This window comes from Castor canadensis, chromosome 5, assembly GCF_047511655.1.
Source record: "Castor canadensis chromosome 5, mCasCan1.hap1v2, whole genome shotgun sequence".
NCBI classification, from domain to species: domain Eukaryota; kingdom Metazoa; phylum Chordata; class Mammalia; order Rodentia; family Castoridae; genus Castor; species Castor canadensis.
Window position 1 is genome coordinate 145,252,847 of NC_133390.1, and position 17,570 is coordinate 145,270,416.

Sequence of the window (17,570 nt, forward strand, 5' to 3'; positions counted from 1 at the left end):
TTTGATACATTGTAAGAACCTGTGTAAGTGCCACAGTGTACCACATCCAGCACAATAATAAAGGAAAAAAATGAGGAAAAAAAAAAGAATGCATCTTAAGATGTTCAGAGGAATTCCTAAAAGGAAAGAAACTGAGGGCAGACCTTCAAAGCATTAGATGTTTAAAAAGGAATGGGGAAAATAACCTTCACTTCAGATGACATTGAGAAGGAGTAATAAACACATAAACAAACCTACATGTGTACATAAAATACATTGGAAAAGTAAATATGTCTGTATTACCAATCAACAAAGGACAAAACACTCCACTAAAACTCAAAGATGTTTTTCCTGTATATACTAAACAAATAACTGTGACCTAAGAGAGAGACCACAGTAAAATTGAAAATAAAATGAAATTGTAGAACAAATACCCATCAAATGCTACTTAAAAAGAAAGTTAATAGAAATATAAAATAGAAGAAAAAATCCACCAGGTGCAGTAACTCGTAGCTGTAATTCCAACTACTCAGGATGTGGAAATCTGGAGGATCTTTGTGGCCAATCTAGGCAAAATGTTAGCAAGAGTCCATCTAGAAGAATAATTCAGGCATAGTGGTGCACGTCTATAATCCCAGTCAGACAAGAGGCATATGTAGGAAGATTATCATCAGAGGACAGCCTGTGCAAGAAATATCTGAAAAATAATTTTAAAAGCAAAGAGTGCTGGTGGTGTCCTTCAAGTAGCAGAGAATTTGCCTAACAAGCAAAAGCTCTGAGTTCAAACCCCAGTACCACCATGTATGTATATGACAAAATCAACTTAAAGCAAAAGGCATTATCAAAGATAATATATATTTTTCAAAAGTCTCTATTCACCAGGAAGATAATTTATAAACTAATATATACCTTGCAACATAAGCTTAGAATAAATAAACAAAAATGCACAAAACTGTAGAGGAAGTTGAAAAACATCCACCAGTATATTGAAAGATTTCAACACACCTGTCTAAGAGGTAAAAATAAATCTATAGAAATTTTGAACAACATAATTAACAAGTTTGATATATAATGACCATATCTAAAGTATTGCTCCTATAATACATAAAAAATTCACAAAAATTAATGATATTTAGGTCAGAAAGAAAGCCTTAATCCTCAACGATATACAGTCATATATATCCCATGGTAGGACTTCAATACAATTGCCACAAGATAATCTAAACAAATTGAATACAATAGGTTTTATTTGAAAAAAGAAAGATTCATAAGCCGTCCAGCCATCAGAACCAGAAGAGCATTAGGGTGCTCCACATGAGCAGTGAGTTCTTATGGCCCAAGAGGGAAACAAAGTACAGAAGTCACTTGACCCACAAAGCTACACTTCTACCTTCTTTGGGCATGTTGTGAATGGGCTGATCAGATGACTGCCCGTGATTGGTTGCTGCTTGGCTGTTTGTGATTGGCTGAAACCAGACTTAGAAAAAAATATGTACTCTTAGGTTTTGCTTTATTTATATACTAAGTTAGGCAGCAGTTTGTTACACAGAAACTCAAAGCCTCATGCTAATGGCTTCTTATTTAGCACAAGTAAGTTAGAAATTATTAACAAAGTAATAGATAAAAAAAAAGAATGTAAAGTGAGAGGTAAGGGTTAATTTACCCAATACTGGTACCCTGAAGACTGGCCTTCCAGAAAAGAGCTTGCCTCCTTCAAATATCCATGGAAACCGGCTCAGGTTTACCATGTAATGGGTCAGCCCTGGGTTTGGACAGTGACCCTCAAATTATGCAAGAGCAGGGGCAGCTGCTACACCCCCTGCTATAAACTCTGAGCTCACAGGAGATGGCTGGTGCCAAGATTCTGCCACATCTTATTTGTGTTGTATGAGAGCTTCTGATAATATGGTGTGTATGATGTTTCTCCAAAAGTGATTCTTTAAAAATGTCTGACCAAGATAAGGAATTCTTTTCTCTATATCAATTTTTGTGTTAATTTTTTGTGCATTTTCCCAGAGTGCAGAGGAAGTACATTCACTACACATTTCATCTCTGAGTTTCCCCAATACAAATTTCTCCAGCGGGATCTGAGTGGACCCTGGCAGTTTCACGGAACAAAAGGGACTTTCAGACACAGATGGAGTGAGTATAATTGGCAAAGTCACTTTGGAAAACATGTTGGCATTGCTACTCAGGTTGTACATTCACTGCTCCTGTGTCTGGGAAATTCTACTTGGAGAAACTGGCATAAGGTACACTGGAGGGCTCCTTGCTGTGCCATGTTACAATCCAGTGAGGTGGTGACATGTGCAAAGACCCCATTTACTGCTTGTAAAGGAGTAACCCTCACAGGCATCAGAGATCTAGGCAAGGCTTCTGCACCATTCCTTACCTTGGTCCTCACAGAACTGACTTCACAAAATGTAAGCGTCACAGTCTGTGGCAATAACCAAACACTCTCCTCGTTGGCAAATGGTTTCAAACAGTTTTGAGACATTGAAATAAAAAATTAAAGGTGTATCACTATAATCCATTACCTTTCAAGAAAATGCACACTGTGGCCCTTGGGCACTATAGAAATAACTTGATGGAAAGCAGGGTTTTTTTTTTTTTTTTTTTTTTTTTTTTGGTTTCTAATCATTTGCTTTGCTGTTATGGCTACACAATTAATATTTAGGATTTGAGAATTCAAGCTTTGTTTCTCCACCCCTTTTTTATTTCCAACTTTTCTTCCCAAAACTTGAGAGGTTAGTCTTGTGAGATTAAGGATTTCACATAGTGAAGTTGATATCAACATATTTCTTTTGACAATTTTTTAAGATTCTCTTAATAATTCTTTAGGAACATAAATTGCAAACGTGAACTTTTTAACAAACAAAAAGACAGACATATATACGTATTTAGCTAGATATCATAATGTTTGGCACCCTATCTTGGAAAATCAATAAATCTTTATATTTCTCTGCATAGTTAAGTTAGAATTTTATTTTGTTAAAATGGGTGTCTTTAAAATTTATGTTTGTTTATTTGACATAATGTTGTCATAAAATGTATCCTCATCTCTATCTGAAATGTATATTTCCTTTCCAGTTTTTCCCTTGAGCTATGCACCACATGGAGAAGTAGAAAAACACAGCTTTACTGATTATTTACATTCTCATGGACTAAAATTCCTTCAGGGATTGCTTAAAAATCACACAAGACTTTGGGTCCAAATAAGCCAGCGGAACATGTTCACATATCAGATAGTCATCATTTGGAATGCATTCATCTTACTTTCTTTAAATCTTATTGTGTATGTTATTGGTAGTAGCATTATGACTGTTCACCATATTACTTGTTCCATGCCTTTATGAGGATTATACCTCCTTCTTCCTGGGAGTTAGCAAGGCCATACAACTTGCTTTAGCCAAAGAAATGTGAGTAAAGTTATCTCAGGCAGATCTGGGTAGAAGCACTTGATTGTCAGAAAAAGGATGTGGAATGTTAGTTAACATCTATTAGGATAGCAGCCTTGATGGTTGGCTGGACCTGTAAGTGTGTGTCATGAAAACAAGAAGTATGATTTCACTCAATTAAGTTGTTGAGATGTTAGAGATATTTGTTACTGTAGCCTAACTTTGTCTATCCTAATACACCATCTCATCTTCTTGAGGGAGAAACAGGTCTAGTAATAAAGACATTATATTTTAACAGCCCATTTTGTCAACAAACATTTTGCTATTGGAGTTCAAAACAAAAGATTAAATTATCTGTGATTCTTCGATCCTAATCTTCACATTTAATGATTTGATAAATTCTCTCAATGTCAGAAAGGAGATTGGGAAAGCTGAGAAATAAGATTGTGAGTTTCATATCTTCCAGCAGAAATTTTGGTGCAAGAGACGTCTATATGTCTGTTTCTACAACTTTAAATAAAAGAGTTGGGTTATGATTTTTAAAGTTAATTTTCAGTTCCAATGTTCTATGACTTCTCAAAGTAGTTCTTAACTGACGTTTTGTTTTGAGCATTTACTTTTCTATAACCCATGTTCTGGGCTCTTGCTCCTTCCGTACCCAGTGTGTAGCTTTTTATTTATTTATTTATTTATTTTGGTGGGACTGGGATTTTGTGCTTGCAAAGCAGAGGCTCTATTATTTGAGCCACACCTCCAGTCCATTTTGATCTGATTATTTTGGAGATGGGATCTCTGGAACTATTTGCCTGGACTGGCCTCAAACCACCATCCTCCTAATTAATCTCAGCCTCCCAAGTAGCTAGGATTACATGCCTGAGCCAATGGAGCATCTCCATAGCGTTTCATTTTAAACCTCACTTATAAGTACTCTAAAGTCTTGAACCGCCCTCCACTATACAGAAGGGCTGAATTTTAAAAAACCCATAAGTTCTTTTCAACTCAGGCAAATTCAGAAGCCAGGCTTATTGTTCCCACAAATAATAAGTCTCTCTCCTATTGTTTTCCTAGCATGTGCCCATAGGAAACATCGGTAATCAATGATAATACATTTTCTCTTTGACAATAATACTTCAGAGTCATTTTCAATATGGAACATTAGGAATTTACCACCTGTCAGTCAGAGAATTCAACTTTCATATTGAAATATATTTGCTATCCCAGATCTAACAGATAAAATCCACCTTTAGTATTCCAAGTCCTCTACAATCAAGCTACGTATTTTCTTCATAACTCAATCAAACTTCACAATTTATTTCATTTTCCACAGGAGAAAAAGTTTACTAAGGTATTATGTTATAACTCATGTGTTTATTACCTCCAATTAGAATGACTTGTGTGAAAAAAAAATGATACCCACTCTTCTGTCACAAACTCAGATTTTTATCTCACCTAATGTCTTCTCCAACCGTGCTTCTTGATGCTACAGCTTCTCTAGAAATGTTACTGGGGGTTTTACTCCCTAAGAGTATAGCTGTATCTCTAGAATTTACTGAGTACCTGCATAGACAATATAAGTTAATGTTGATGTAGGTAGCATTTATAACGAAGAAATATTTCATTAATCATAGCTACATTCAGTTGTAGAGAATGTGGAAGAATCCATATACATACAGTATTTTTATACCTGCAGGTAATATTTGATGATATGCCACCAGTGCAGGACCATGGTGAGAAAACCCTTCATTAAGAGGTTCCTAATGTTTTTCTTTTCTAATGGCTTATATTTCTTTTTTTTTCTTTTTTTAAAAATTCATTTTTTTGTTCATTTATTCACATGTGCATACATTGTTTGGGTCATTTCTCCTCCCTGCTTCCCTCCCCCACCCCCAGTTCCAGGCAGGTCCCTTTCTGTCCTTATCACTGATTTTGTTCAAGAAATGACATAAGCATAATAAGGAAAACAAAGTGTTTTTGCTAGTTGAGTCTAATGGTTTATATTTCTTTAGGGTAGGGACCACATCTCATGTTTTTATTTTTTTCTTCCTGTAGCCGAGTATCTTCTCCATCTTCCTGACATACCTCCCAGCTACAACTTCAGCAATGGACAGACAGGCTTAGGGGAAAAAGAATTTACTTTACTAAGCATTGTTGCCAGCACACTGTTTAGAAATGCTGACATATATATTCAATAAATAAGTAGAAATAAATAAGGAGGAAAACTAGCCAAATATATTATATTTGTTGTACCTCAGTGTTTCTCACTAGCCCATGGAATGGTGCTAGTCTGTGGTGATAAAAGCATAGGAATTAAACAGCTAGAAAATTTTGTAACAATTTCTTGTTATGCTTTTTTCTGGTCATATTCATTGTAATGTAGTTTCTTTGACTGTTTAATGAAGTAATAAAAATTTGAACTTCTACTTTGTATGTCTGCTTATTTTTTTACTTCACATTCTATTAACCACTTTTAAAAATAAAAGTATCTATCCTGGTCAGATTAGAAATTAAAAACAAAATAAATTGGCCCTTCCCTGCACTGTATTTGAGAATTATTGATCCATGCAGGTATGTATGTATTCATCTATCTCTGTACTGATTTTGTCTGAATCTTTTCCCTATGTGATTGTGCGTCTAATAAGCATTCAAATTCATATTTTGACTCTTTTAGGAAAACAAGAAATATTATATTGTTCAGTTTCAGTTTAAAAATTATGTAGTAATGTTCATTTTTTAACTCAGGAAACTGAAAAACCTTACCTTCTCATCAGGGAATGACACAATATTTAGAAGCATGAAGAAGATGGATAGAAGGTGAATAAAGAATTGAATTTCCACCTTAGCTTCTAAATTTTATACATTTAGCTAGCTCTAATTTTAAATTATGAATATTATTAAGCATGGATTTTTATCCAAGAAAAATGAATAATAACTGTTCTAGCTCAGGAACAGATAATGTTGTGTTCAGAATCAAGTTTCCAAAGACAAATGCTGGCATTTAGAAGTTACCAATTGTATTTAGGATATAGGAGGCCTAAAGTACATTGATGGAATACAGTTTTATTGCTGCTAAAGTCATGTGGGGATTTGGTGTGCCTACATTTTCATTTAAATTATATTCACAAGTAATGCCATTGTGAAGGAAGTTATATCATTAAAAGTGTCAGATATTTTAGACTCCATTTCCATACACCCTATTATATGAAGACCTGCAACTTGAAATCTCTTCAGATTAATCTGAGAGGAAAATACAGGCTCTCATTCTGAATACATCCCAGAAGGGATTAAGTGACCTGATTTCAAGAAAAAAGTAGAACAGGCTATGCAATGACTAATTTGTCTCTTGGTAAAATAAAAGTGACAAACAACAAACAATTTTATTCATAATAGAAGTTTTTTCCCAAAGCAGACTTTTCTGCTAACTGTGGCATATCTTATTTGTGAAATATTTTGAATGTATCTCATGTCATAGCCTCTGTTTGTGAATTCAGGTTTTCTCTTTGTAGAAACACACAATCCAGCATGTATTTTAATGTAAAATTAAAAAATTGTAGAAGGCATGGGAAACATATCAAAACAAACACATAATTTAATTGGATAGTAGGTACTCTGAATCTCTTTCACCTTCCAGGAAAAAACACAGATATCTAGTGAATATTATTGGTAGATTTGCATTTAATATGTACTCCGTATGCTTTATTGAACATGATCTGATTTGGTAATCAAATGAATAATTGTAGAATTTTTCCCACTGAAATAGGAAAGTTATTGATTGAAAATAAGTACGTACTCATTGTTATCTCTTCTTTAAGCTCTATGATCTGTGACATCTTAAATGTGTTAATGCAAAAATATTGACGTGCCTGATGATCTAGTTCTGGTACAGTAAGTCAAATGTAGAATTAGTAAGTAGATTTAGTTGCTCTTTTTTGGGGGGGCAAATCTTTTTAATTTTTTAATCCAGAAAATGGTGTCTCTTTTCCAACTTTTTCTTTCAGGGTAAGACATTTTATATCATTACTTTTACATGAGAGCTTGAATATTATCATTCTTTAATTCAATGACTATTTTAAGAAAAAGAAAAGGGAACAAGAAAACATGAAGAAACAATAGGTCAAAATAGGACATCCAGCTCACATGTTAGTGTAAACTATTATTTTTTTTTAGCATATACTAATTGTATGGGGAGGAGGGGTTTCATTGTGACATTTACATATGTGCTTCCAGTATATATATCTTAATTAGATTCACTGCCTCCCATCTTTTGTTGAGAAATCATCTGGTACTGGTATAGGGAGCAGGCTAACAGTATCTGACAGTCTTGCCCGAGTTGGAATTTGTCATTACATGAAGTTTTCAAGCTCTTTCTGAATTTTTTCCTAATTACACTAATGCCTATTTTAAAAGTGATAGTGATTAAAGACAGGATATCAGCTATACCTAACATCTTGTCAGTCAGCGCCTTTGAAATATCTCGAGATCTAGCAGAAATCTCCAATATGGCATCTGATGCCATAGAGAAACGATGTGCCATAGTGTAAGGTGGAAAAGCTGAAAACTGAGGAAAAAGTCCAAACACATCAGCATTTTACTTACTCTCTCTTGTTACAGGCAGCAAAATGCTTTGAAAGTGGTCCCTAGGAGGAGACAAGTTCTGAGTGTGACAATGAGATTTCAGTAACAGGGAGAAACTGAAGTGATGGCTGCAGTCCACAGAATGTGAAAACTCACTTAGTCAACGTTGCTTGAACGCACCATAAGGGGAATACACTGGGGTCTCTGAGGTGTCGTTACACATGTGGGCATGCCAGAGAAGTATGTGTTTCCATGCTGCACACTGATAGGTAAAGACAGAATTGCATAGCTTTAATTTAATCTTTAAAAAAAGATCAGAGCAATTTGCATACACATCTGAAATCAGAAGAAAGTTTTTTGTTTTTTTTAAAATCTTACTTTTGCTGACTTCTGGTTATTTTTCTTTACCTGGACTTTCAATAGTTCCCTTCCCTCACTCCAGGAACACTAACATGTTACGGTAGTATGTGTGGGTATTCATAAAATGTCTCATTCAAAATTCTACATTTTGTTGTCTTTGGGGATAATTGTCTAAAAGGAAGAATTCTTTTTAAAGGAACTATATATCTTCTTTCTTTTTCCTTTTCCTTGGCAGTTCTTGGGGAAAAGGATTCCACGAAATCACTAGTTGAAACAGTGAGTTAATTTCACCTTTGATTTTAGAACTCTTGAACCAAACATATATTTCTATCCCATCTTTCCTGATGTAAATTTCACATGGTAGCACCCTGAGATCTTTAACTGGGTGAGAAACAAGTGGAAGAGCTACAGCAATCCATTTCTAAGGCTAAAGTAGCAGCAAGACCTGTAAGAAAATGTGTGCTTCTCTCTCTAGAATGATACCTGTGTAGAAATTTCAAATGTACAGTGGAACCTCCACATATAGCTTGGGACTAAGGACCAAATCTATGCAAGTTTATGAAAAATGCAATGTTTTCTTTGTTTTCAATATATATCCCTTCCCTTCTTGTGGCTCCTCTTCCCATTACTCCCTAGAATTCAGTAGCCACAAGCATTCCTTTCCTCCTCTTTTCCTTCCCCCATGCAAATGCCTAAATATCAATCCTAAAAATCTGTTTATAAATATCTTCTATTCTCACACTCTAAGGAAGGTATAAATACTCATTCACAAGTATTTTCCTGCAGGAGAAAAATGCTTAAGAGACATCAAAGTCAAAAGTAAAGAAGAGACTGAAATTCTAGGCATCCATCATTGGGAGGGAGGAACATCAGCTAGTCCAAAGCCAAAAGCTTTTGCTGTGCTGTGCTTTCTTTGAGTGAGTCTCTTTCTGCTACACATTACTACTAACATGGGATACAGGAAAGAATGGTCTACTTTGCTTCAGAAAATAGTATAAATTATCCAAATGCATGTTCCCTTCAGCCTGTAAATGGCTTTTTTCACTGAGTAAAGAGGGAAGAAAGGAAAAGCAGAAATTAAATGTTAAGAGTTCTAACTCTTCTGTAAAGCCGTTTACATATATTAGTTCTTTAAGCCTCATTAAAACTTTATAAAAGAGGAATTACTATATATTTCCAAACAACCACTATCATTTATTGAGCCTCTCCTGGAAGACAACCAGTTTCCTGTTTATTGCCCTAATTTTCAAATCACCCTGTGGAATATGCACCATTAGTACCCAGTTTTGCAGATGAGGAAACACAGGCTCAGAGCAGTTAACCTGCAGAGTTGTAAATGCAGATCTAAGATTATGGCTCCATTTACATTTTTCATGGGGTTTAAAAATAGCCAAAGTTTCTAGAGCTGGCCAGTGGTTAAACTCACAAGTAAACTGAGGTTTGCCTTGACCAATGTCAATGCTATTTTGGTTATATTGAGTGTGCATATGTATATGTGGCTGAGATAGATGCTTCTTTTTTCGATCCTTTCTGACTTTCTAGATTCTCAGTCTTTTTCTCTGAAAGGTTAACTTAAAAATACAAACAAAAAATGAGAAGAAAAGAAATGCAAGGGGGGAAGTATTTCTACAATTAAAATGAGAAAATCATTAGAATATATGATGAACAAAGCACTAGCAATTTAGATAAAGAATGATCAATTACAGATATCTATGAAGGATGAAATGGTAGCCACTGCAATAAATTGAATAGACTTTCCAACAATTTTGTGAAGCAGATTTTATGATCCCCATTTAACACATGAAAATAATATGATACAAAGATGCTAAGTAATTTACCTGAGACCAAACTTCTAGAAACATTAGGGATATCGTATCATTTCTCCCAACATTTCTTCCTAGGCACAGATACCAGTCCTTTTTTTAAAGAAGGAAGGCAGTACCAAGAAAGAATACTACTGATGTATACAGTGGTTAATTCATATAATACCTATTTTCCTTTTTGACCTACTTGAGAAGGAAGACAGGCTTTGTTTTTCCTTAGAAAGATAACAACTCAGAGATGGAGGCTTCCAAAAGAACAAAAGGAAGAGCTCAAAATTCACTATCCCTGCCAGCCAGGACCACTTTAGGCAGAGCTAACTAGATGATATTAATGTTAGTAATTCACAGAAAAGATGTTACAAATGGAAATTAAATGTTTTTAAGATATATCATACTATTTATTTCAGGAAATAAAATGAGGGTATTGTTTGATGTTTAAGTTTATTTATTTATTTATTTTTATTTCCTTTATTCATATATGCATACAATGATTGGGTCATTACTTCCCTCTTCCCCCCATAGCTTAATAAATGTACACATTGACTTAGCACCCATTACTTCCTAAGAAGCAAGATAAAATAAAGAAACAAACTTTATTAAGAAATATGTCTTGGAATAATAAAGTTGCAAAAATAGAGGTCCCAAATCAGTTTTTTTAGTTTCCTTTATTCATATGTGAGTACAATGATTGGGTCATTACTCTCCCCTTCCCTCACCCCTCCCTTCCCCCACCCCTTCCCTCTGACCCCCACCCCCTCGCTTCCAAGCAGATACTGTTTTGCCCTTATCTCTAATTTTGTAGAAGAGAGAGTATAAACATTAATAAGGAGGATCAGGGGTTTTTGCTAGTTGAGGTAAGGATAGCTATATAGACAGATTCCTAGTTTTGCTTCCATGTACATCTGTGTTACTTTCTAAATTGATTCTTCTCGAACTAACCTTTTCTCTAGTTCCTAGTCCCCTTCTCCTATTAGCCTCTGCTGCTTTAAAGTTTCTGCATTAGTTCCTTTGCATTGAAGACATCATGATGTTTAAGTTTATGAGAGATATCTGCATTTAGTCTCTGACAAATACACCTCTGTAGCTTGAGTCTCTGAGGGTCTTTCTTGTATCGATTGTTTTTATTTACTCCAGAAGGAACAGACTCTCTCCTCTTTGAGGGCTGAGGATAATAACTGTATCTTGTCTACAGGAGACCCAATTTGGAAAGAAAAGTGTTGTGAAGAATAATCAAAAGTAAAAATATGGAAAAAATATATTAGCAAACACAAATAAAATGAAAACAAGCCAAGGGGCAATATTAATATCAAAGGTAAAAAATTTAGAGGTAAAAGTATTCAGTAAGATTGGGGGAATCTGATATAATCATTGCTAAAATTGATAAAATGTATAGCTTTGAAGATAATATAATACTCTAATATTATAGATTAGAAATATATAAAGCAAAACTATTAAAAGCATAAGAAATAATCTAAAAAATTTTACTGACTGATTTTAATATACCAGTTTTTCTCAGATCAGGTAGACAAAAAAGTAAATCAGAATACAGAAAATTTGAAAGAACTTTTTAATATAGTTGAATTAATAGTTAATTGACCTTCTTTCTTTAAAGTTGAAAATAAGTACTCTTTATTTTACAATTTTTATTAGCATATATTAGTCCAAGAAGGGGTTTCATTGTGACATTTACGTATGTGCTTGTAATATATCTTGATTATCATTCTCCCTCATCCCATCCCCCATTCTTAGAACAATTTAAGCTGGTTTCACTGTTCTATTTTCATAACTGTACACAAAGTACATCCACCATATTTGCCCTCCTCCACCTTATCCATTTATCCTCCCCCTCCCATTGGTACCCACATCCAGACAAGACCTGCTTTACCTTCCTGTCTATTTTTTAAGTGTATATTGATTTTGCAAAGGGGTTTTACCTTGAACATTTGTATATATCATACTTTAATCAGATTAACCTCCTCTATTATTTGCTTTCTCTATAAACCAGCTCCCCTATTATTCATCAGCTTTCAGTGCATTTCCTCATGATATCTTCATATACAGAGGCAATGTATTTCAATATTATTCACTCCTTGTCATTCTCTTTTCCTCTCCCACCTTTGATTCAGGAAGCTATTATCTATGCCTATGTGTTCCAGTATTTTCCCTGTTCTTTCCTGTACTAATTTCATAGTTTCAGATCTTACATTAAGATCTTTGATCCACTTTGAATTGATACTAGTACAAGGTTGAAGGCTGGGATCTAGATTCAGTCCTCTACAGGTGGATATCCAGTTTTCCCAGTACCATTTGTTGAAGAGGCTATGTTTTCTCCAATGCATGTTTTGGGTTCTTTTGTCAAAAATAAAATGGCTGTAGCTGTGTGGGTTTGTGTCTGAATCTTCTGTTATGTTCCATTGCGCTTCATGTCTGCTTTTGTCCCAGTACCATGCTGTTTTTATTACGATGGCTCTGTAGTATAGTTTGAAGTCAAATATTGTGATACCTCCAGTGTTGCTTTGTTTGTTCAGCATTACTTTGGCTATTCAAGGTCTTTTGTGCTTCTATATGAAATTTAGGATTGAATTTTCTATCTCTGTGAAGAATGTCATTGGAATTTTGATGGGGGTTTCATTGAACTATAAATTGCTTTTGGTAGTATAGCCATTTTTACACTACTGATCCATGAGCATGGAATTTCCTTTCATCTTCTAATGTCTTCTTTTATTTCTTTCTTCAGTGTCACTTCATTTGCCAAATATATTCTTCATTGTCACTTCCTTTGCTAAATATATTCCTAGGTTTTTTAATTTTTGATGCTATTGTGAATATTATTTTCCTGATACCTTTCTTAGATTGTTCAGTATTGGTGTATCTAAATGCTATTGATTTTTGTATATCAATTTTGTATACTGCTACTTTGCTGAAGGTTTTTATAAGATCTAAGAGTTTTTTGGTAGAGTTTTTAGGATCTTTTAGGTATAAGATCATATCACCTGCAAATAGTAATAATTTGACTTCTTCCTTCCCTATTTGAGCCCCTTTTATTTCTTTCTCCTCTTTTATTGCTTTGGCTAAGAATTCTAGTACTATACTGAATAAGATTGGGGAGAGTGTACACCCTTGTCTCATTCTTGATTTTGAGGAAATAGGTTAGGATTTTCCTCATTTAGTATGATGTTGGCTAAGGATTTGTCATACATAGCCTTTACTATGTTGATGTATGTTCCTTCTGTTCCTAGTTTCTTCAAAACTTTTATCATGAAAGGATGTTGAATTTTGTTGAAGGCTTTTCCTGCATCTATTGAGTTGTTTGTTTTTTGTCTTTGATTCTGTATATGTGTTATATTACGCATATTGGTTTGCATATATTGTACCATCCTTGCATCCCTGAAATAAACCTATTTGGTCATGGTGTATAATATTTTAACTTGTTGTTGGATTCATTTTGCAATTATTTTATTAGAGATTTTCACATCTTTGTTCATCCAAGATATTATATTGCTTTATAACTTTCTTTTCTGATGTGTCTTTATGTGGTTTTGGTATTAGAGTGATACTGGCTTCATAGAATGACTTTAGTAGTATTCTTTTTCTTTGTGTTTTTTGGAATAGTTTGAGGAGCATTTATGTTAGCTTTTTTTAAAGAATTTAGAATTCAGCAGTGAATCCATCCAGAACTAAACTTTTCTTTGTTGGGAGGTTCTTTATAGTTGTCACAATCTCATTCCTTGTTATAGATCTATTTGAGTGGTTTATGACCTCTTGGTTCAATTTTGGTGGGTCATATGTGTCAAGAAATTATCTATTTCTTTTTTATTTTCCAGTTTGCTGTAGTATAGCTTTTCAAAATTATTTCCATGTAATCTTCCAAATTTCATTGGTGTCTGTTGTAACATCTCCCTTTTCAGCTCTGATTTTATTCATTTGTGTCTTCTCCTTGCTTTTCTCATTAATTTGGCCAAAGATTTGTTGATCTTCTTTATTTTTTTCAAAGAACCAACTTTACACTTAGGGTTATGATTGAGAGGTATTTACTGATTCCTGTGCTTCTGTTTTTTTTCCAGGTTGACTCTCATGTTCATTGTTCTTTACTTTTGGCATTGTTCATCTTCAGGTTTTACTGGTTTATTGAGTTGATCATACTTGATATTTTTCTGGCTCATGAGTTCATCAATTCCCCTTTTGAGTTTTATTCTTTCCTGACCACTCATGTTTGTGATTTTCTTTCTCTTTTCTGTGAAATATTCTCTTAAATATATATTGTAATGTAGGCTTGGTGGAAGTGAACTGCTTTAACTTATCCTTATCCTGGAAAATCCTTATTTCTCCATTGAGAATGAAAGATAACTTTGCTGGAAATCGTATTCTTAATTGTTAATTTTTCTTTTTCAGAGCTTGAATTGCATTGCTGTATGCTTTCCTAGCTTTTAGGGTTTGTGTTGAGAGGTCTGAGGTGATTCTTATGTGTTTACCTTTTTGTGTAAGCTGGTGTTTTTCTCTTGAAGCTTTCAGTACCCTTTCTTTGTTCTCTAATTTGGGGATTTTAATTATTATGTGATGTGGAGTTGTTCTTTTTTGGTCACGTCTATTTGGAGTTCAAAATGCCTCCTGTACATGGGTGTCTATATCATTACATAGAGTTGGAAAATTTTCTGCTATGGTTTTATTGAATAGGTTTCCTCTGCCTTTAGTTTGCATTTCAGATCCTCCTTCAACTCTTAAATTCTTAGGTTTGCCTTTTGATCATGTTCCAGATTGTTTTATGCTGCAATCATAGGTATTCACTTTTTTCTTTAAGATTTTTTTATGTGTAATATCTCCTTGATCTAAAACTCCATCTCTGATATTCTTTCTTCTGCTTCTGCCAATAATACCATCCACTTTGGTTTCTATTTGATTTGTTGAGGTTTTCATTTCTAACATTTTCACTTTTTTCATAGTTTCTATTTCTTTGCCGAATTGCTCTTGCATGATGCTGACTTTTTATCTAGGTCTTGAATTAATTTACTAATTCATTTGTCTGCTTATTTGAATTCTCTTTGAGGTCATTGATCATATTTAACAATAGGTTCTAAATTCTCTATCAGAGACTTCAGATGATTCAGTATTTTTGGATTTATTTGTTGAGTTATTATGGGTTTTGGAAGGGATTCACTGCCTTGGCTTTTCATATTTAAATTTGTACATGTGATTTGTATATTTATTAGGCTAAATTTCCCTTTCACTTCCTCACAAGCACAGAACCTAGTATAGTAACAAGGTCAACAATTCATCAATAAATTAAATATTTGAATGAGTAAAACCAATAGGATCCCTTATTTGTCTCCCCACTAAGATTGTAAGGGAGCAAACTACGGCTCCTAGGGGGATAACCTCTGAGCTTAATGCTGATTGAAAAATATTAGGATTGGAAATTGGGTAATATAGGGTATGGGAATGGTAAAAGGAGGGATCTGGGAAGATAGAAGGGGAAGTAGGTATAGAAACAATAGCATGAGAGAGTGCTTGGATTGGAGGCCTCATCTTCTCCTCCCCCAAATGGATGCTAGGGCTGGAATGGCAAACTTTCTCTTAATTTACTCTGCCATCTTTCTATTTCATCATATTTTTCAGTTGCCTTGTTCCTCTTTTGTGGTTCTCAGTCTTCTTCCTCTTCTGTATGTTGACTTTTCTTTTTTGTTATCCAGACTCTTATTCATGGGGTCTGATGGAGAAAGTTTCTACTCCTCCACTATCTTGTCCTGTTTTAAGAATATATGTATATTCTTTACAATATATATTAAATTGGCTCTGAGGATAGTTTGAAAAAGATCTCAGTGCATTTCTGAAATGCACTAAGAAATTTTAAAATTTAAATAATACTTGGAATTCTTTAAAAGTTAGGGATAAAAACAGCAAAACCAATAAACTACTTCAAATGGAGAAAAAAATTAACAAATAACTCTTTAGAAAATTATATGACAAAAAGTCTACCTACTGAAGTTAATGTTGTACAAAGTTACTCAAGACAAATTCAAAGTTTTTTCCATTAATTATGGACATTAAAAATGAAACTAAATGAAGAAAGCATTCAAGTTAATGAATTTTTAAAAAAAACCTAAAGAATATATAAGCAAAAAAATGGTAAGGATAGAATCAGAACTTTTTTTTTTTTTTTAGCAGCACTGAGGTTTGAACTCAGGGCTTCACACTTACTAGGTTGGAACTCCACCATTTGAGCCATTCTACCAGCCCTCTTTAATGATAAATAGTTAGCAAGATGCTATCTTGCTAACTATTTGCCCAGGGCTGGTTTCAAATTGCGAACCTCTGCCTCCTGAGTTGCTAGAATTACAAGCGTGAGACACTGGCACTCAGCTAAAAATCAGAAATTTTTAAAGGGGTTAAGAAAAGGTAGAGTAGAAGGTTATATTTAATAGAATACCCTGGAAAAATTTGGTGTTCTGTGTATGGAAAGTTTAAACAAGATTTTTAATGAGAAATGTTACTAGAAAAGGTAATAGGAATACCTTAAAATGATAACAGAATAATAAAGTTTTGTAAATAAATTATAATATAAGTAAACTTCTGTTAATAAGTTTGAGAATCTCAATGAGAAATAAGATTAGGCAATTTATGACCAAAATGCTCTCAAGATAAGTACAAATACCAACTATATCAATGCATAGAACAAATCAGACACAATAATAATGTGTGCATGTTGAAATTTTCAAAGAAAAAGTAGAGGCAATGGTCGCTCATACCCTAAACATACTCTGATTTTAAAACCTTATTAAACAAATTAGGAAAATATCCTAATGATAATACAAAGTGGCTAAGTAGTGCTTATTCTAGCAATGTGAAAAAATTTCATTAAGAAAGTGATTAATATAGCATACTTAATAGTACAAAAAGATGAAGCTATATGTGTATTTTGATATTTATAACATTTCTTTGATAAATTTCAGCATTATGTCTCAATTCAAAAATTAATACTGTAGGCTAGGATTAGCAGATTACTCCTTTAACACGAGTTTTAAACATTCATATCAAACCAACTGCATTGGCATTCATTCCTCTTAACAGTAGAGTATAGAGGGCTTCCTGTAGAATTAAGGAAATGGTAAATAATATGGTTTCTTCTTATTGCTGCCAAAATTTACCTCTGTAAAAAGACCTTTCAATCAGTACAGTTAAGGTAAAAAAAAATCACTTATTGGTGAATTACTGGTGAAAGAGAAATCTGATCCTTATTATTTGTGGATGACTGTTCATCTCAGAAATCTGAGAACACTGATGAATAAACTAAAAACTGTCCTAAACACAAATCAATTGGCCAAAATCTATTGCTTTCTTGTACAGAATAAATAGTTAGGAAATTAAATAGGAAAAAATCCATTTAAAATATTGATGAAATGGAAACTACATAGACATAAACAAGAAACATGTTCTATCTTAA

At 33.8% G+C, this 17,570-nt stretch overlaps 1 long non-coding RNA gene across 1 annotated transcript; it reads left to right on the plus strand.

Annotated features, from left to right (window-relative positions):
• Positions 1 to 1,944: 1,944 nt before the first annotated feature.
• LOC141423118 (uncharacterized) lies at positions 1,945 to 5,684 on the plus strand. Its single transcript, XR_012447772.1, has 3 exons — positions 1,945 to 2,121; positions 5,068 to 5,104; positions 5,427 to 5,684. It is a non-coding gene; the product is annotated as an uncharacterized lncRNA (long non-coding RNA).
• The last annotated feature ends 11,886 nt before the right edge of the window (positions 5,685 to 17,570 follow it).